The sequence below is a fragment of the Macaca fascicularis genome, chromosome 13 (genome assembly GCF_037993035.2).
Source record: "Macaca fascicularis isolate 582-1 chromosome 13, T2T-MFA8v1.1".
Taxonomy (NCBI): Eukaryota; Metazoa; Chordata; class Mammalia; order Primates; family Cercopithecidae; genus Macaca; species Macaca fascicularis.
This window is the reverse complement of record NC_088387.1, coordinates 95,377,256-95,397,585: the sequence shown is the minus strand read 5'-3', so window position 1 is coordinate 95,397,585 and position 20,330 is coordinate 95,377,256. Positions and strand designations below refer to the sequence as shown.

The following is a 20,330-nucleotide window of genomic DNA, read 5'->3' as shown; positions in this document are numbered from 1 at the left end:
TCAGAGCGGGTCTTGGCGCGAACCAGGCGGCCTCGGCGGGGTCCCACCGCGGAGGGCAGCCCGGCTGCAGCCCAGGAGAGGCGGTCGCCGCATTGTTTCAGCCCCTGGGGTGGGATCCAGCTGGGGGAGGGGAGGCGGGGTGTCCTCCGGAGCCGCCCCCCGGCCCTCCCCGCGGACCCGTGCCTCGGCGCGTCCAGGCTTTGTGATGTCCTGAGTCTCCATGGAAACCCGAGGGAACACGGAGCCGGGTGCTAGGGGGGTCGGTGAGTTCTCCGGCCGCGCCCTCCGTCCGCTAACGGACCCCGGCCCTGCAGCAGGGCCTGCCGGGAGTTGTAGTCTCTAGGCGGCGGCCGCGCGCGGCGCCGAGGATGCGGGGCGCCGCCTGTCCCCGCCTCCCCTTAACCTGCTAGCGGAGGTGGGGAGCGGCGGAGGAGCCGGCCGCGCGGTGATTGGCGGAGGCCGCTCCCAGCCCCCACACGCGCCCCTCCCCCGCTCCCCACTCTGGACTCCCGCGCTGGGCTAGCTGAGGCGGCCCCCGAGCGAGCGCGCGTGCAGCCGCCGCCGCCCCGAGCACCCGCAGCTCCGGCGCCGCGGCGAGACGGAGACGGACCGAGCCACGGGCCCCCGCGGCCGCAGCATCCCGGAGGAGTGGGTGATGGCAGGGGGGTCGGTGGGTTTATCCGCCTCGGGCTAGGACATCCTCCTCTCCCCCTTCTGTTTCTGCGTGAGGTGCACAAAAGGGCGGGGAGCCGGGTGCGCCTGGGGCCCGGCCGCAGGGGACGCGGCGGGAGGTGTGGTTTGGGGTTGGGAGGTGGCCATCAGGGTTAAGCCAGGGCGCTCTTGGGGTCCTCTTTGTACGCCAACGAAGCGCCGTGCCGGGCCCTGCTCACAGTAAGCGTTTAATGTGTGCTCGCGGGGTTGCAAAGCCCTGGGGTGAGGAGGCGCCTCGGCCGAGGGGTTTCGCGCCTAGCACGCAGTGGGCCGCTCCCCTCGCCAGGCGCTGTGCAGTGGACCGCTGGAGGGCTGGGCGGGGGTGCCTCTGGCCGGGGGCCAGTCCTGCCGGTCCCAGGATCTGCGCTGTCCCCGGTCCCACACACTACCCAGATACACACCCTCCGTCCTTCTCGCCTCCGAGTTGGGATCTGCCCAGCCTGGACCCGACCCGGCGGTCTGTTCCACCCGCCTGGCTAACGGAGCGGACGCCTGCAGAGGACTCGCCTGCCGCCTCCGAGCCTCCTGCCTGAGCCACAAAGGCCTTCTGCGGCTGCCCAGCCCAGAGCGGGCGCCGAGCTGGGTCCCTCGGCTGGAGCCCAGCGCGGGAGCCCGCCTTGCAGCATCGATCTCAGCGGGCACCGACGTCGACGCCCCGGGCCTGGGGACGGGGCTGGAGTCTGAGCTGGAGAGAAGCCGGGAGAGGGCGAGGGGAGGCCTGGGTTGAGAAAAGATGGGGATGGGGAAGGCTGGGGAGCTGGCTTGGAACAGGTAGTGGGTCTCGGGGAGCAGGGAGTGGGAACTAGGGTTTGAGGAGGAAAGAGAAGGGGCGGGGGCGGGGGCTAGTCCGAAGAGCGAAGGAAGGAGCTCGGTGCAGGTGGCGCCCGGCGAGGCTGGATCTGCTGAAGAATGGGGAGGGGAGGAGGGATGCAGGCGGGTGGAGACCGCCTGGGTTTGAGGAGGGAGGACGAGAGCGAGGAGACCCGCGCTGTGCGAGGGAGGGGAGCCTCCTGGGAAGGGGAGCCTCCCGAGGAGGGAGGGGCAAGCAGCTGAGAGGCGGTCTCAGGCCAAACGATCCTCAGCTGCAGGCGCGGGGCCCGGCGGCCCAGGTGGCCGGCTGGGCGTGGCCCTCGGACCGGGGCTAGGGACCCAGGATGGCAGATCCGGGACGGGGCTGGGCTGGCTTGGTGAGGAGCTTTGTCTTTAGGCTTGAAACCAGCCGGTAGCGACTCGCTTAGGGTTCTGTGATCTTCCGCGGCGCCCCCCGGCACGCCCTTTTCTCGAGAAGCTGAAAGGCTTTGCCCAGCGGCAGGTGCTGCCAGGGAGGCGGCATGGGGGACGTCTCCCTTCGGGGAAACCCAGAGAACAATAGCCGACCCTGGTGTCCACCCGACGACGAACCAGGTCCCCCCAGGACGCAAGGGTGCAGTTTTCGCGTGCCGGGAATACTGCCTGCGGAACCTCCGGGCACGTGCTGTCTTTGGGGCTGTGTGGGGGCCCGGCCCCGCCGGGAATCCCGGGTGGGAGGCGCTCCCCCGGCCTGGGGGCCTGCAGACAGCCACCCCCTCACTCCGGCTCGGATGCCTTCCGGTGCAGCGCCGCCGCCCGCACCGCGCTGTCCACCCGCTGCCGAGACGCGGCGTGGTTAGCTGCGCAGAGCTGCCGGGAGGCGACGCAGGTGCCAGAGACTGGAGGTCGCCTCGGTGCAGCGCGGGTTCCCCCGAGCAGCGGCTTTGTCTGCCGAGGAGGCCCGAGTCTGCCGCTATGCTTTCTCAGGGGGAGCCGTAAGGGCTGGTGCGGATTGTGGTCAAATTGCTGAGAAGCGGGTGGAAATGATCCGCCAAGGGTGAGGCTCTTGGTTTGGGAGCCGCTGCTTGGGGACCAGTGCTTTTCTTTGCCAGTGACCACACCCAAGCCAGTGCGCCTCTTGCAGACTTCGCCCATATTGTCTGCTGACCTAAGACTGGGGTGGCTCTGTGATAGGCGGTGGTTGCTTGCCCATGGGAAAGCAGATGAACCGAATGGAAGCCTCAAACAGGCTTTCAGCAGGGCTTTCCATGCACTCGGCCTCTTCCCCTCAGTCTAAATACCTTGCAAGTCACCGCTGCAGCGCCTTGACATGTGAGGTGATAGCCAAAGCCAGAACTCTGTGTTGCACTGTTGCTTTGCTAGTTGGTTAGATGACAAGTTAAAGGTGAATCTTTAGTATAAAATTATCATTTTAAATTGCCATTCATTAAAAAAAAAAAAGCAGGAATGTTTTTGTTCCCAGACTGGGCAATACTTGGCATTGTAGAACTCATTGATGCCACTTACATTTGCCACTAAGTTAACTGAGAGCTCTCTTAACCCAGCCTTGAAATCTCAGGATTTTCTTTCTTAACAAGGTTGGTGCGTAAGGTGAAGGACTGTGCTATGACTGTTGGCTCTTGCCCAGGACAGATGATGGCTGCCAACGTGAAGGCCTCTTGTCTGAGTGTCCTTTCTGGCCATAGGGAGTCAGCAGTAGGCTATGTCTTGCTGGTTTTAAAGGATGGTGTTTTGAGGAGGTGCCTCACAGAATTTACAAAACTGGTCTGGAAGGACTATCTGAAACATTGCTCATTGGTTGTTTTTAACTATATTTTAACCTAATTATGTATATGTATATATTAATATGTATATACACACATACACACACATATATATGCATACTATGTTTTAACTAATTATATATATATATTTACGCATACACACAAACATGCATTCAGAGTACATAAAAACTAGGAATCTCAATATTAGAAACTCAGAAATCTGACAATGAAGGTTTTTTTCTTGTAAAAGAGCTCCAATGGGAAACATGTTTTCATAATATTACCCAAGGGAACAATTTCAGAAAGGAGTGTTTTGTTGGCTTCTTTTTTGTAATAATTTTATGGATTTTTAAAAGGATGCAATCCTCTTAAAGCACTCTGTGAACATCTATCCCAGTCTGTTCCTCATGGCAGGGAATCCATAGAAGAGGAATGCCAGTATGACCAGCCAGTTTTTACAGGGATGATGGAGAGAAAGCAGCCTCCCTCTCCCACCTTCTGCTGCTGCTCCAGTAAAACACCTGGAAGACAGAACCCAGAAAGGGGAGAGGCAGGTGGGCCCAGAGAAGGACTTTATGTCCCCAGAATTCCGGGGTGCCATTCTTGAGCTTGGGGACCTCGGCTAGGTACACAAAGATGTTCTTGGGACGTGAAGACCTGGCTGTTGTCAGCATAACCTCTCTAGGTGCAAACATTAGCAGGGTCGTTGCATTATTCTCAATGCTGCTGTCTCTGGAAAGAATTCCACAGCAAGGCAAGTTTACACAGTTGACAAAATCAGGTCTCAGGACTTGGCGTAAACTTCATATGTGGCACTTCCACGTCTCTTCTCCTGCCATAGCTATCTGAGAATTTCCCCTTAATAGCTTCTCTGGTCCAGGCTTCTGTATGATCTTGCATTAGCTCCAAGGGACTATAAGCCAAAGGACGGCATGACTATAGGCAGGTCTCTGGGGCAAAAGTAAATTGTGGCCAGGCACGGTGGATCATGCCTGTAATCCCAACAGTTTGTGAGGCTGAGATGGGAGGATCACTTGAGGTCAGGAGTTCGAGACTAACCTGGCCAACATGGTGAAACTCCATCTCTACTGAAAATACAAAAAAATTAGCCTGACACGGTGGCACACACCTGTAGTCCCAGCTACTTGGGAGGCTGAGGCTGGAGAATCGCTTGAACCCGGGAGGCGGAGGTCGCAGTGAGCTGAGATTGTACCACTGCACTCCAGCCTGGGCAACAGAGTGATACTCTATCTCAAAAAAAAAAAAAATGTAAATTTTGTGTTCAGATCATTTTCTTAGGGCATAGAAATATATTGAGAGCTGGAGAAGTTGGACAAGAGTATCTGAGACCCAGTCTATCTTCCTGATGTGAAAATTTACCAGTTTCTGATAGAATCTGGTCCTGTGTATCTTTTTTGTTTTCTGAGGTATAAAAACGTATTCCAGAAAAGTCTTCTAAGACTTAATTCACAGGAATCCTGTAAAACAGGATATCTTTGTCAACGTGAAGTCCTGTAGGGAAAACTTGGTATAATATGGGAGCAAATAAGAATAAATGTGTTTTATCATTTTTCAAGTAAGCAGGTGTTTGATTTCATTGCACTGCTAGTGGATAAATGAGAAATAATTTCAAAATCGCTTTGCCTTACTTTTTTTTTATATGAAGATGAAAGATTGAAATACCATAGCATGAATCTTTTGTGAGCTTTGGTATTTATGTATAAAAGTGGGCACAAAGGAAATTCAGGGAGGAACATGGTGTATGATTTGTTCTACTTCAGTCTTTGAAACTTGTTTCATTTAAAATAAGCTGATTTACTCATTGATTGAACCCGAGCTTGCCAAGCACTCCCATCAATCACAGCCCTGTTCTGTACTTGTTCCCTCGCCTCCCTCCTCCCTCGTCACAATCCAGGCTCAGCGGTAGTGTGTACCGGAGGGAGAGCCAGAAAACCTGGGTTCAGGTTTCACCTTGGTCACTTTCTGTTTATCTGTGCAATGAGGATGGTTGTATTAGGTTGGTGCAGAAGTAATTGCTGTTTTTGCCATTACTTTTAAAGACAAAAACTGCAGTGACTTCTGTGCCAACCTAACAGTATCTACGTAAGGGGTTGTTCTGAGGTTTACATGAGTTAATAGTTAGCACTGAGAGCAGCGTCTGGCATCTCGTAAGTGCTCAGTAAAAGTTATCATCACCATCAGCAGCAGCATCATATTCTGCCCCTAAAATGTGTGTCCACAAAAACAGCACTTTGATTCCCCATTTAATCATTCATCCCAAGGGGCCATGGCAAGTTGCCGTAAGGATTAACAGTGGGAACAGAGCGAATGATTAGGACTCCTTTCTAAAACTCCCACCCTTGCAAATAGTAGGAATAGTTCTCTGTGGAGTCTGTTTCCTGGCAGCCTCTTTAAGCTCAGCTGTTTTTAGCAGCTGAGAACTTAGAGAATTAAGAGTGTTCCAGAAGTGCTGTGACCTCAGCTTTGCTGCATCATTCCTTTGAGTGGGGTTAGGCTGGCGTGGCTGGTGAGGGGCTGTTGTACTGAGGCTATTTAGTTCTTGGTGTGGGGAAGAGTCATCGTGTTCGGTTGATGGCAAATTGTTGGGAATACAGATAACTCAGGTTTTCCAGCTAAGATATATGGAATTTTGTGCAACTTGGAACCACAGAATTATTTGTTTCACAAACACTTTCAAAGCACTGTGTGCCAGGAGTGGTTCTGATTCCTATGCATTAGGTTGCTGTTATTATCCCCATTTTGCAAATGAGGCAACAAAAGTAAAAAGGACACTCAGATGGGGACATGGCAGAGCCAGGCCTTGAACTCAAGGGGTTTGAATACCGTCTGTCTCAGTTCTCCAGTATAACTGGAGTTCTCCAGAAAAACAGAAAATCAGTTGTCCAGAAAAACAAAACCAATAGGATTGGTTTATGCAATTGGAGAGGCTGGCAAGTCCCATATCTGTGGGGAAGGCTGGCAGACTGGAAACTAGGCAGGAGCTCGTGGTACACTCTTTACTTAGAATTTCTTCTTTCTCAGGGAACACTCAGTTTTTCTCTTAAGACCTTTTAACTAATCATATGAGGCCCACCCACATTATCAAGGAAAATCTCCTTTCCTTAAAGTCAACCACCCAGCTTGGGCAACGTAGGGAAACCCCATCTTTACAAAAGTTAAAAAAAATTAGCACAGCTACCTGAGAGAGTGACGTTGGAGGATTGCTTGGGCCTTGGAGGTCGAGGCTGCAGTGAGCTGTGATTACACCACTGCACTTCAGCCTGGGCAACAGAGCAACACTATCTCAAAAATTAAAAAATTAAAAAAAAAATAAAGTCAACTGATTATAGATGTTAACCACATCTACAAAATACCTTCACAGCAACACTTAGATGAATCTTTTATTGAATAATGGTACTATAGCGTAGCAAAGTTGACACAAAGAACTAACTAGGCCAGGCACGGTGGCTCACACCTGTAATCCCAATATTTTGGGAGGTCGAGGCAGGAAGATCACTTGAGGTCAGGAGTTCGAGACCAGCCTGGTCAATATGGTGAAACCCTGTTTCTACTAAAAATACAAAAATTAGCCAGGCATGGTGGCACAACCTGTAGCCCCAGCTACTCAGGAGGCTGAAGCACAAGAATCACTTGAACTGGGGAGGTAGAGGTTGCAGTGAGCCAAGATCACACCATTGCACTCTAGCCTGGGTGACAGAGTAAGACTGTCTCAAAAAAACGACGACAGCACCAACAAAAAGAAAGAAACCCTAACCATAAAAGGATCCATGCCTTTAAACACTACCTTAAGCTGAGAACCTTATGAGTTGGGTGTGAGATTCACAGTAAACTAAATAATTTAGCAAGAGGCTATGCCATTACAAAATGGTGCACCTCGCCTTGTTTAAAATAGAATTTGGACCTCTTTTCTTACCCATGTGGCTTCTAGCCCAAAATATTGCTCAGAGTAACCATTCAACAGATAATATTGAAAGAATGACTGACTGAATGGTTTTAGATAATATTTTACAGGATTTTCCAGCTACTGAGACCTCTGGCTCCCCATTTAAATTTTTTTTCTTTTTCTTTTCTTTTTTTTTTTTTTGAGATGGAGTCTGTCGCCCATGCTGGAGTTCAGTGGTGTGATCTCAGCTCACTGCAACCTCTGCCTCCTGGGTTCAAGCGATTCTCCTGCCTCAGCTTTCCAAGTAGCTGGGACTACGGGCATGTACCACCACGACCGCCTAAGTTTTGTATTTTTAGTAGAGACAAGGTTTCAACATGTTGGCCAGGCTGGTCTGGAACTCCTGGTCTCAAGTGATCCGCCTGCCTCGGCCTCCCAAAGTGCGGGATTACAGGTGTGACCCACCGTGCCTGGCCTCCCTTTTAAATTAAAAATCATCTGGCCCATGCCCGGCGCAGTGGCTCATGCCTGAAATCCCAGCACTTTGGGAGGCTGAGGCTGGTGGGTCACAAAGTCAGGAGTTTGAGACCAGCCTGGCCAATATGGTGAAACCCCGTCTCTACTAAAAATACAAAAATTTAGCTGGGCATGGTGGCACGCGCCTGTAGTCCTGGCTACTCAGGAGGCTGAGGTAGAAGAATCACTTGAACCCAGGAGGCGGAGGTTGCAGTGAACTGAGATCACACCACTGCACTCCAGCCTGGGTGACAGAGCCAGACTCTGTCTCAAAAAAAAAAAAAAAAAAAAATCATCTGGCCCAAGTAAGATTGAGTTTTTGTGAATGACTAGATTCTTTTAGGAAGAAAGGAGAACTTCTGTATTCTCAGTTGTGCATGTGTCACTCCCCACTACCTAACATCTGTCCACTTTCATTGGTTCGGCAAAGGGTTTGGGGTCTGCTGCTGCCTGGACTCCCTGTGAATGTGTGTCTCCCACCCATTAGTTGTGTCCGGTACTCAATCACACCATCTTTGTGTCACTCCAGTGTCTATTTCTAAGCTGCCCCTTTGTTGATTTCAAATCCGCCATGGGCTGGCTCGAAATTCTCAGGCCTTGGGTCTTTATTCTCCCTTCTTTTGTCTGGTCCTGTCCTTCCCTTTGTCCTTCTGCAGAGCAAGATCCACTATTGATACAGAAGTCGCCTCCTTTCTAATTTTTTACTTCAGATTTCTGACCTTGTAGATTGGTATGTTTGTTCTGTTATAAAATTCAAAAACACCCCCCAATTTTTTCATTTAATGTCTTTTTGCTTCTGTTTCCAGCATATGTGAAACACTTTCAATGTTAATGAAGTTATTTAAATTGTTTTAAGTTTGCCGATTGTCAAGTGGCAATACACAAATATGAAACAGTCACTTTTGGGGGGTACAGTGGCTGAGGGTGGTGAAGTAAAACAGATAAACTGAGAAGTGTACAAACCATAAGTGTATAGTTTGATGAGACATACCCATGTAATCTGCACCAAATTAAGAAACAGAAAATTGGAGTCTCTGAGCTTACTATGGCTCAGAAGCCTGCCTGATTCAAAATCTTATTATTTAAAAAAAGGAAAAAAAGAAACAGAAAATTATCAGTACTCAAGGGGAGTCTCTAGTTACTTAGTATTCTTCCTCCATATCCTGACTCCTTACACATAGATCAATCAGCTTTGCCTATTTTTGAACTTTTTAGAAATGGAATCATGTAGCCGAAATTCTCTCACCAGTGGCTTCTTGTGCCCAAGGTTATATTTGCGAGATTTCTCTTACTGTTGTATCTAATTTGCTCATTTTCATTGCTATATAGCGTCCCATTGTATGTATGTACCAAATGTGTCAGTTATGCTGCTAATGGTTGGGTAGTTTCCGGTTTGGGGGTCTCATGGACGGTGCTGCTGTGAACATTCTAGTAGGTGTCTTGGTAAACGCGTGTGTTTCTGTTGGGTATATATATGCCTAGGAGTGAAATTAGCGGGTCAAGGGTACACACATGTTCTGTTTTAGTAAACTGTGCCAAATGCTAAGATTAATGGTGAAATTAAAAAAAAAAATCCTCTGAGGTATGCAATGCAGCTGATTAAACCAAAATCCTAAAGACTGGCACAATATTATGGCTTGATCAGAGGTTGGCTTCCAACTCTTATTCTTCAGCAAAAAGTAGAACTTTAAGCTGTATCTCTGACTCCATAGTAATCTACCAGTTAAAAAATTATATATATAATATATACATATATTATATGTAATAAATATTATATATGTATATATAATATATATATTATACTAGTTTTTAAGAATTGTCCACAAACAACCAGTTGATTGGCTGAAATGAACACTTTTAAACTAAACAGAGTACATCTACCTTAGTCTTGCTGCTGCAGTTTTTCTTACGGAAAAGATGAAAATCAGATTATAAATGCAACATTGGTCCAAAGATCATTCCAGAGGTGTCCTGACAGCCTTGGGCAAGATTAACAAGTGATTTTTATTGTTAACTAATTTATATTTCTTGTATTGGGTCAAATAGCAATTTCAAATTGTGTGATTTCTGTGGCTTAAAAAAAGTCTCAGCTGGGCGTAGTGGCTCACACCTGTAATCCCAATACTTTTCGGGCCCAAGGTGGACAGATCACCTGAGGTCAGGAGTTCGAGACCAGCCTGGCCAACATATAGCGAAACCCCATCTCTACTAAAAAATACAAAAATTAGCTAGGCATGGTGGTGCACACCTGTAGTCCCAGCTACTTGGGAAGGCTGAGGCAGGAGAATCACTTGAACCTGGGAGGTGGAGGTTGCAGTGAGCTGAGATTGCTCCATTGCCCTTCAGCCTGGGCGACAGAGCAAGACTCTGTCAAAAAAAAAAAAAAAAAAATCCTGCCAAAGGGTCAGCTTGGAATCACAGAGTTCAGATTTCTTATTTGGCCAGACAGGACATTGATTTCTAATGATGGCTATGTTTCTTATTTCTTATAATAATTTCAGATTTCCTATAATGACCAGACAGGACACTGCCTTTTTAAAATTTAGGAATAGAATTATGACATATATCTTATTTTCTGTAGGTTTCTGGAAAAACTTAAAATAGATGCGATTTTTACATTTGGATTATAATGGAAAGAACCTCTGCAACTAATGAAAAAAAAAAGATGAGGCACAAAGATACGAGCACTAAACCTTCGGCCTGTGGCATCTCATGTTCATGGCCAGTATCATCGTGTGGCTCAGGAGTGATGGCAGTGATGGTCATGACCAGTGTGGATAAAGGACAGGCATAAATGTGGATAAAGTTGAGGCATAATTATAGGATGGTGGTAATGAAACATGAGCAGCCAGAGGAGCCTGCCAAGGCAGTCATGAACTCCTAACTTGGCTGGTTTTTCCTTGTGCAATCCATTCACAGCCCAAATTGCTCCTGAGAAAGATTTTGTTAGCATGTGGTCTACCATGTTTGGTATTTGTCTTTATACAAACAAGTGAATGAGATCAGACTTAACATATCTTTTTTTTTTTGAGACGGAGTCTCGCTCTGTCGCCCAGGCTGGAGTGCAGTGGAGCAATCTGGGCTCACTGCAAGCTTCGCCTCCTGGGTTCACCCCATTGTCCTGCCTCAGCCTCCCGAGTAGCTGGGACTACAGGCACCCGCTACCATGCCCGGCTAGTTTTTTGTAGTTTTAGTAAAGATGGGGTTTCACCGTGTTAGCCAGGATGGTCTGGATCTCCTGACCTCGTGATCTGCCCACCTGGGCCTCCCAAAGTTCTGGGATTACAGACGTGAGCTACCGCGATCAGCCCAGACTTAACATATCTTTAAACCTTCGACTTACTGCTTAAACTCTGAGTCCCTTAAGCACTTAGATATTTCATGTTTCGTATCTTTTATAATATAGGATGTAATTTTTTTTTTTTTTTTTTTTTTTGAGACAAGGTCTCACTCCGTCACCCAGGCTAGAGTGCAGTGGCACGATCGGGGCAGCCTCCATTTCCCAGGCTCCAGCAATCCTCTCACCTCACCCTCCCAAGTAGCTGGGGCCACAGGTACAGGTGGATCCCACCACACCCAGCTATTTTTTTTTTTTTTCATAGAGATAGGTTCTCCCTATGTTGCCCAGGCTGGTCTTGAACTGCTGGGCTCAAGCAATCCCCCCCTCCTTGGCCTCCTAAAGTGCTAGGATTACAGACATCCGCCACCACAGCTGGCCTAATTTTGTACTTTAAAATATATGAATCTAATGCTCCAATATTTAATCAATTATAAACTACCCATAGACAATTTTGCTGGCTTAGCTAGTGTAATTGTGGCTGATTCCATTCAAGCCCTTGTCCATATGTTTACATAAATTTTTACAGAGTTGTTACCATGGCATGGAAACTATTTCATATTCTGTTCCTTCATCAAAACTTTTCCATGTCTCTACCTAATTTACAAATGGAAGCTTTTAAATGACAGTCTTCAGTTCCATTGGAATTACTAGATTCCATTTTTAAAATTCATTTTGTTTTTATATGTTATTAGATTCTATTTATGCATTTACTTATTGATGAACATTAAGGTTATGTCCCAGTTTTTAATTATTTTAGATAATACAACCACAAAAATCCTTATTCATATCTTTGTGAACATCACATACATCATTTTCATACCTAGCTGATAATATGTTTTTGAGAATAGAGATTGTGTTTTTTTAAAAAAAATGTTTTTGGCATAGGGGGTACAATTCTATCTATAGTACCTGATAGTTTTCACATTAAAATAAGTGTATAAATACATGTTAATTTCTTTATTTCAGGACCAACTTCACAAAGTTTCCTAATTAGCAAATACTTTCTAATCAGCCTTAGCGGGCAAGTTGGTCATTGAAAAATTTTTGTGAAAATAGGAATAAAATTATGTGAGATACTCAATCATTAACAGGAATAATTTGGAGGACGAAAGATTCCAAGTGAAGCTGATTTTTATCAATTAATTCTATAAAATTGTGCTGTCTCAGTAGCAGATAGCACCTGAAGTTGGCCGTTATGACAGAAATTAAATGGTCTTGGTGTTGCGGAGAGATGATTGGGTTATGAGGCGCGCCCGTTGCTAAGTTCTCAATATCTGGGAACAGAGTGCAAATAGCCAGAAATGGAAATGAATTGAATGTTAGTGCTGCCTGGCAAGGGAGAGAGAGGTTTACTGTCTGATAACTGTGCACTTAATTTGCCTTGAGCTGTTGTTTGAGATGGGCTTGAACCTCCTCTCAGACCTGCACCTATTTCCTGAGTGCCTGCAACGGGCAGTGTGATTTTCAGGAAGGAGCTAGCGCATGGGAGAGATATGGGGTTGGAATCCTGACTGCTAGGCACAAGAGATCTTGGCCAAAGTCGTTTTTATCTCCCCAAGCCTCAGTTTCTTTGCAAACTAAAGGGATGCTAATATCGTCCTCACAGGCTTCTAAAGGACTAAAGTGATAACGTGCACTGAGTCTAGTGGGCATGTGGTAAGCGCTAAGTGGAGCTAATGGTATTGTCCAGATGCTAAATTAGGTGCTTTGTGATATATAAATGTATATAAAAACAATCAAAGGGATATGATTGTCAAATGGAAACAGGCTGGACAATATGACAGTTGGAGAATGTAAACTTCTCCCTCACATAAGGAGAAGTTTAGCACAACACCTCTCCCTTCCTGTGTCTGTCAAATGAGAAGATGCAGACTGGATGCTGTCCTGACTGCCTTGATGTCCTGTGACAGACACCCTGTGTTGCTGCTGAGCTGTCACAGTTCTTCATTGGTGAAAACTGGCAGATTTGCTGTTTGACACTATCTATCAAAATTAAAATTGCAACATTCCTTTTAACCCAGCAGTACCACTGCTAGCAATTTTTCCTAAAGATATACAAGCACATGGCCGGGCGCGGTGGCTCACGCCTGTAATCCCAGCTCTTTGGGAGGCCGAGGCAGGTGGATCACCAGGTCAGGAGATCAAGACCATCCTGGCTAACATGGTGAAACCCCGTCTCTACTAAAAATACAAAAAGAAATTAGCCAGGTGTGTTGGCAGGCGCCTATAGTCCCAGCTACTCGGGAGGCTGAGGTAGGAGAATGGCATGAACCTGGGAGGCAGAGCTTGCAGTGAGCTGAGATCGCGCCACTGCACTCCAGCCTGGGTGACTGAGCAAGACTCCGTCTCAAAAAAAAAAAAAAAAAAAAAAAAAAATACAAGCACATGTGCTTGATGAAAAATAGGAAGGGCTGTTATTGCAGCATTATTTGTACTAGCAAAAAATTAGACAAAAGACCTATCATTGGAGAATGAATGAAATGCACTATGACATGTCCTTACAAAGGAATACCATACAGCCATCACAAAGAATAAGGCAGGTATTTCTGTTCTGATGTAGAACAGTCTCCAATATATATCACTGAAAGGGAGGAAAACAGTGCAGAACAATATTTAATGTGTGCCACCCTTTCTGTAATACATTATGTAATGTGAAAAATACATGTATGCTTAAATATGCATAGACAGTCCATGGAAGGAAACGCAACAAAACCTATGATGTTGCTTATCTCTGGAGGGGTCAGGGAGGAGCTTGGAAAACTCACAATTTACATGGCTTTAAGTGTTTATCATGTGTGTGTTTTACCTGTCTAAACAATAATAATAATTTGGCACCCTTGGCTGGCTCTGGCTCACCCCGTCAGAGACTCGAGAAGACTTGAGGAGGGTGAAGTTCTTGGGCCCATGTGGATGGCTTATGTTCCCAAACAGACCCCCAGATGCAGGCCTCCGAAATAAGACACAAGCATACAGAGTTGGGCTTTCAGGCTTACTGAACAGACAGACTGTGTTTTTTCGACTGCCCATTCAAACAAGAAAGGCTCTGGGATCAGGAAGTAGGAAAGACCCATTATTGCTGACTATCAAATAGCATTTCCAGTATTTCCCCTTTGAGTCTTTTTTATTAAGAGGAAAACTTGGTTGGAAGTGTAGGACACAGAAGATGAGAAGCACTAACTGGGCATTGTGAACCTTCCCACAGTAATGTGTTGTCTGCTCATCCCCACATCCCTTCCTCCAGGCAGCAAGTGCTTGATGAACACCTGCACTGGGCCAGGTGTCATCACAGGATATTGTGGCTAAAAGAAATTTAGAGAACATTTTAGTCATTTCACAGAGGAGGAACCCACAGGGCACTTTAGCTTCCAGTGAGCGGTATCGGTGCAGAGAGAATGTCTGGTGATTTTTGCCCTCTTTGGTCTCGGATGATGGATTAGGAAGCCTCTGGATGCTCCTATAGAGTTGGCTTCCTCATGTAGAGCATTCATTTCATTTTGCCTTGTGTTTCAATTACTTGTGGACATGTTTTCTCTCTAAGGATGTGAAGACAGATTCATGCCATCCCCCAGCCATGATCTCTGACTCCTGGTGTTCACACTCATGTAATCTTCTACCTTTGAATGTGAGCAGGACCTGTGACCTGCTTCTAACTAATAGGATACAACAGGGGTGATGGGAATGTCCTCTCCCTTATTATGTTATATAACACCTTATCTTGCTAGCAAACTCCTTTTGGAGACTCTTTTTGCTTGATGAAGTAAGTGGCTATTCTGGGAAAGCCCACTTGGCAAGAAATAGGTGGCTTCTAGGAGCTGAAGGTGGCCTCTAGCGGAGAGCCTGCTACCATGTGGAAATGAATTCTGCTGACAATGTAAGTGAGTGTGGAAGCAAGTTCTTCCCCAGACAGGTCTCCAGATGAAAACACAGCTCATCCAGCATCTTGATTGCAGCCTTGTGAGGCTCTAAGCAGAGGACCCAGGGCTCCTGACCCACACCCTCCTTCCTCCTGTGAGGAAATAAGCTTGTGTTGTTTTAAGCCACCAAATTTGTGATAATTTGTTACACAGCATAGAAAACTAATACAGGGCACTCTTGTGGCACTTGGGGCAAGGCCCCTCAGCAAGTTGGTTTTCAATGAATGTGTTGAGCTGAATTTATTTCTCTTTCTTTTCGTGACTGTATCTTACAATAATTGCCTGAAGTGCTCTTACTTGGGTGGTCATATAATTTATATTTCAAAGCAGAGCACTTTGGAGAGTGATAATTATTTGCTATTAATAATCTACTTAGGTCTATAGGGATAAACTGGGTCTATGCCAGGCATACTAGGAGGTACGGTCCTCCAAGCTATGATAATCTCATCATCTATCGTCCATGTTTTCTGGCTCATTTTGCCCTATGAAGACATTGCATATTTGTCGATTATTTTTCTTCTGGGTCTGCACTCTTCCTTCCCCCTCCCTATCCCTACCTACTCCCTGGCTTCTGCCTGGATGTTGGCAGAGAGCCGCTGTGTGCCTGACTGTGACAAGGCTGGTGGAAGTCACTGGGATGCCAGGCACATCCAGCCTCTGTGTGGAGGTCCAGCAGAGTGGGGCAGCTGTATTGACCAAGTTGGTGGGAAGAGAGGCTGGGATGGAGCTATGCAGAGGAATTTACTAGAAGCAGTTGCAGGAGTGATCAACACCCCATTACATGGCCATTTTCAAAGTGTACAGCCTATTCCAGAAGCTGTTTCTGCCTGCCCCTGGTGTTTTTGTTGGGTTTTGTTCAGGTGGAGGGGAGGGGACTTGTTGAGGTGCCCTCCCCTTGGAATCCCCTTTTTGGAATAGACCCCGTAGCATCTGACACATGCACCCTGAGGGCCTCTCTCCAACACATCGGGAGGAGAGGCTCCCCTTCCCCCACCACCCACCTCCATAATTGTCTTCCTCAGAATCCATAAGGGGAGCCCAGCCACTTCCCACACGTCACCAGAATGTCCCTTCACTTTTTCACCGAGCCAACCACTTGCATTGCCCCTGTCTCACCTCTTCTCCAATGTTCAACTGTGTGGAACCATACTAGCCCTGGCACTCTTGGCCACAGCTCTGACACAGGCCCCAGGATGTTGGCATCCTTCCCCTTTATACTGGCTCAGTTTCGGCTGCTGACCAGGAGTGCGGGACAGTCTTGACCTGCCCCCCAGGCCTGTACCTATTTTCTTGACTTGTGGACCAGGCTGGAGTTTCCATTCCTTTCCTATCACTGCTTCTCAAATCTTGCCTAGAATGGTAAAGGAAAAGGAGCTCATACCCCTGGGAGCTTGTGGGCTGGGCCTGTAACACCCTGATACAAGTTGGAAATATCTTTGAAGCCTGTCTGAACAGCTTTATTGAGATACAACTTTCATACCTTAGAGCACCCATACTAAGTGTGCAATGCAATGGTTTCTAGTGTGTTCACAGAGTTGTGTAGTCATCATCATAGTCTAAATTTAGAACATTTTTGCCACCCCAAAAGAAACCCCATATCCATTAGCAGTCACTCTCTGTTTCTTCCACTACCATCTCTTCCCCAACCCTCTAATCCCTGGCAACCACTAATCTATTTGTTGTCTTTATGGATTTGATGATTCTAAACATTTAATATAAATATGATTATACAATATGTGGTCTTTTGTGACTGCTGAAGTCACATTTTTTAATCTTAAGAAAATTGATGCACTGTCTGCACTCTAGTTCACAGTATTCCCTTTTTGTTTTAATAGATACAAGGAATTTCAGAAATTACACAGTTAGACCAGGTGCGGTGGCTCACGCCTGTAATCATAGCACTTTTAGAGGCCAAGGTGGGTGGATCATTAGAGTCCAGGAGTTTGAGACCAGCCTGGGCAAAATGACAAAACCTCATCTCTACCAAAAAAAATACAAAAATTAGCCAGGTTCAGTGGTGCATACCTGTAGTCCCAGTTACTTGGGAGGCTAAGGTGGGAGGATCACTTGAGGCCTGGAGGCGGAAGTTTCAGTGGGCCCAGGTCGCTCTACTGCACTCCAGCCTGGACAATGAATCCAGACCCTGTCTCACAAAAGAAATTACACACAGTTTAAATGTTTAGCCCTACAAGAGTGCTCCAGGAAGAAGTGCCTTACTCATGCCACACCCCTTGGGCCCCAGTCTGAAAGGGGCTGGCCTCAACAATGCTGACAGCATCCAGATGGCTTTCCATCCAGAGCAGGTGCAGATCCCAAAATAGGATTATTTGAGTAGATGATGGGAAAGGTGGGGAAGATGATTAACATTCTCTAAGCATCTGCCTCTAGCCAGGCATCATCTAAGTACCACAGAAAGGAAAAGGTGGATGGAAGTGCCAGTCTTGAAGTCTCTCTCACTCTCTGGGTGCAGATTGTGCAACTGTCAGTAAAGTGACAGAGAATGACTAATATGAACCATCCTGGCCATTGGGATGCAGCAAAGGTCTTCACTGATGAATGTTGAGCTAGATTTGGGAAAAGGACGCCAAGCAGAGGGATGAGCGTGAAGCTGCAGGAAGGGCCAAGCACTTGGAGAGGGACCTACTTGGCTGGCTGGCCTGTGGGAGCAGGGAGGCTTGGGCAGCAGGGGAGAAGGCGGACAGATGCCCAAGGTGGCTGGGATCAACTGAGCACATCTGTGCTCCCCTGTTTCCACCTTCTCCTGACTCTTCGCCTTTTGGGGTCTATGTGCTGAGGGTAGTCCAAGGCTGCTGGTCTGAAGAAGGGGGCCCAAGAGGGTCGGAAATAAGGAGACTTTGTCTTCATCTACATCTGTTCACAGACCCCCTCATTGCCCTGAGCCTCCAGACCACCCTCAGCAATTTTTCTTTCCTAATTAAAATCAGTGACAATACAATGAGTTTTGAAAATATATTTAGTTTAGTGTCTGTGTATATTTAAATAAGAAAACTGTGTGTATAAATGCAATGTGTTTTTTTCCTCCTTCTGATTTTGTATTAAAATAACATCTATTGTTCCTTCTTCTTTGGAAACCTTTGTTCACATCCTTCATGCTCCAAATAGCCAACAAATAAATAGCACAGAAAACATGGTCTTTCCTCCTAACTGTAGAGTCCTCTGTTCTTTGTTAAGATGTGGAGATAGGTTTTTGTGCTTTTTGTTTTTGTTTTTTTTTTTTTTTTTTGAGATGAAGTCTTGCTCTGTTGCCCAGGCTGGAGTGCAGTGGCGTGATCTCAGCTTACTGCAACCTCCGCCTCCCAGGTTCAAGTAATTCTCCTGCCTCAGCCTCCCAAGTGGCTGGGACTACAGGTATGCACCACCACCCCCAGCTAATTTTTTTGTGTAGAGATGGGGTTTCACCATATCGGCCAGGATGGTCTCGATCTCTTGACCTCGTGATCCTCCCGCCTCGGCCTCCCAAGGTGCTAGTATTACAGGCATGAGCCACCGCACCCAGCCTGTGTTCATTTTTAAATGCATGGTGAGCTTGAAGTCATCAGAGCATATTTTATTGTATAAAAGTTTTATCATAATAGGTGTGGCCCATTAGAAAGACCTTATGGGTAAAGAGAGAGTCAAAAGGCTGGAAAACATAGCTCATGGCTTTTTTGTGTGTACTTTAAACTCCTCAGTTGTAAGCAACGAATTGGACATTTACAGAGACCTGTGCCAAGTAGCAACACAGATGTCAACACAGAGATATCTGTAACACACAGCCCTTGCCCCCGCCAGCAATTACAGACTAAAATGCTGACAGATAGAGACCTGCAATTTTTGAAGGCAAGGTTTCTGTAACACTCATTTTGAACCCCAACATCAGGGACAGTGAGAGGACACGGTGGGTGTTTATCTGCATGGTGAGTGAAGGGACATATGAGTTGGTCAGATGAAGGATAAATGCCCTGTGAACAGCATAGCCCCTAAATGAGAATTCAGAGTAAAGGCAGGAAAGAAAATGTCTACGAGTTAAGCCTGGGTTTAGAGCTTGCCTTTCCACACTTACTGATAGTCTGTGTGGTATCAAGCAGATTACCTAAAGCTTCTGAACTCCACTAGCCTCATTCACTGCAGTGTTGCTGTGAGGATAAGAAATGAAATATATAAAACATATAGTTCTGTGCATGGCACACAATAGGGGCTCAGTAAATTTGACTGGGTGAGTATAGTTTTCCCCTGATTTTATTAACAATACATATTCACTGTGAAAAATGTAAATGATATCGTAAGGAAGAAAACAAAGCACCTGAAATCCCACAACCCTGAAATAGCCACTGTTAGTAGTTTGGTGACCACCTTTCATGCATCTCATTATGCAGACACACACACATGCACACACACACACACAATGTTCATTGTAATTGTTATTTTTTCTTTCTTTGTTAAAAAGAGGCTTAAGGCCGGGCACGGTGGCTCAAGTCTCTAATCCTAGCACTTTGGGAGGCCGAGGCAGGCGGATCATGAAGTCAGGAGATCGAGACCATCCTGGCTAACACGGTGAAACCCCGTCTCTACTAAAAATACAAAAAAAAAAATTAGCTGGGCGTGGTGGCAGGCGCCTGTAGTCCCAGCTACTCAGGAGCCTGAGGCAGGAGAATGGCGTGAACCCGGGAGGTGGAGCTTGCAGTGAGCCAAGATTGCGCCACTGCACTCCAGCCTGGGCGACAGAGCAAGACTCCGTCTCAAAAAAAAAAAAAAAAAAAAAATTAGGCTTAGAAGAATTGTAATGTTCCCAATACAAAAAAAAGATAAAAGATAAAGTTTGAGGTGATGGATATCCCAATTACCCTGATTTGATCATTACACATTATACACATACATCAAAATATCGCATGAATCCCCCAAATATGTACAACTATGATATATCCATAAAAGTAATAATAAATTTAAAAATTCTTTTTTTTTTTTTTTTGAGACAGAGTCTCGCTCTGTTGCCCAGGCTGGAAAGCAGTGGCATGATCTCGGCTCACTGCAACCTCCGTCTCCCGGGTTCAAGCAATTCTCCTGCCTCAGCCTCCTCAGCAGCTGAGATTATAGGTGTGCACCACCACACCCAGCTAGTTTTTTTGTATTTTTAGTAGAGACGGGGTTTCACCATGTTGGCCAGGCTGGTCTCGAACTCCTGACCTTAAATGATTCGCCTGCCTCAGCCTCCCAAAATGCTGGGATTACAGAGGTAACCAACATAAACTGAGTGTTTCCACCCACAGTTTACCCCATACACATCAATGTATATGAATATATGTACATAAGTAAATATCTTTTGTCCTTGTTCATTTTAGCTAAATGGGACCCGATTTAACGTTATGTCTGCG

At 46.5% G+C, this 20,330-nt stretch overlaps 1 protein-coding gene across 7 annotated transcripts in view; it reads left to right on the top strand.

Moving 5' to 3' along the window:
- Positions 1-202: 202 nt before the first annotated feature.
- The window catches only part of DPYSL5 (dihydropyrimidinase like 5), a 103,106-nt gene continuing 82,978 nt past the window's right edge, over positions 203-20,330 (top strand). Inside the window, exon 1 of one of the 7 annotated variants that reach the window (XM_065527276.2) lies at positions 203-263. The gene's annotated coding sequence lies outside the window, so the exon portion shown is untranslated. Of the gene's footprint in view, positions 264-525; positions 892-1,791; positions 1,899-20,330 lie in introns of those variants that run through there. The other 6 variants (XM_005576337.4, XM_045369610.3, XM_065527275.2 and 3 more) reach the window with 6 other exon arrangements.